This window comes from Triticum aestivum, chromosome 1A (genome assembly GCF_018294505.1).
Source record: "Triticum aestivum cultivar Chinese Spring chromosome 1A, IWGSC CS RefSeq v2.1, whole genome shotgun sequence".
Lineage (NCBI taxonomy): Eukaryota > Viridiplantae > Streptophyta > Magnoliopsida > Poales > Poaceae > Triticum > Triticum aestivum.
The window spans coordinates 7543677-7544298 of NC_057794.1; positions in this window are offsets into that span (position 1 = coordinate 7543677).

The following is a 622-nucleotide window of genomic DNA, read 5'->3' on the forward strand; positions in this document are numbered from 1 at the left end:
AAAAAATAAATAGCAAAAAAGAAAAAATGCCTATAATATTTGTTATGACTAACTAAAATTACTAAATTGAGTATAATGATAAAACACAGTAATATTAAATAGTAGGAAAAAGAATGACTCAAAAATCAATTTTTATAGTAAAGTTATTCATAAACTAGTGATTCACACAAATTTTAAAAAATTCAAATTTTAAACTAATGGCACTAACAGAAAGTTTATAATTTTTGTGACCTAAAAGAAAAAAATCACTAAAAAACTATAAGTATTTAGTTCTAAGTAGAAATGAAAAAATAAATAGCAAAAAAAATGCCACCTACTGGGCCACCACGGCCTGAATATGACTAGAAACCAATCCATGGGCCAGGATTCAGGCCCGTAGAAGGCCCAGCAGGCCCACAGGCATAGCAGTGCGAGATTAGGCCTAGAGGCCTGCAATTCAGAGGAGTTCAATGAAGATGGCGGGGAAGGGCTTATAAATAGGTCCTGCCGCTCCTCAGCTAGCAAGGTGGGACTAAACATCCCACCGCACCGCGGCTTTGGCAGGCGCAGGCCATTGGTCCCGGTTGGTGGCACCAACCGGGACTAAAGGGGGGCATTGGTCACGGTTCGTGGCACAAACCGT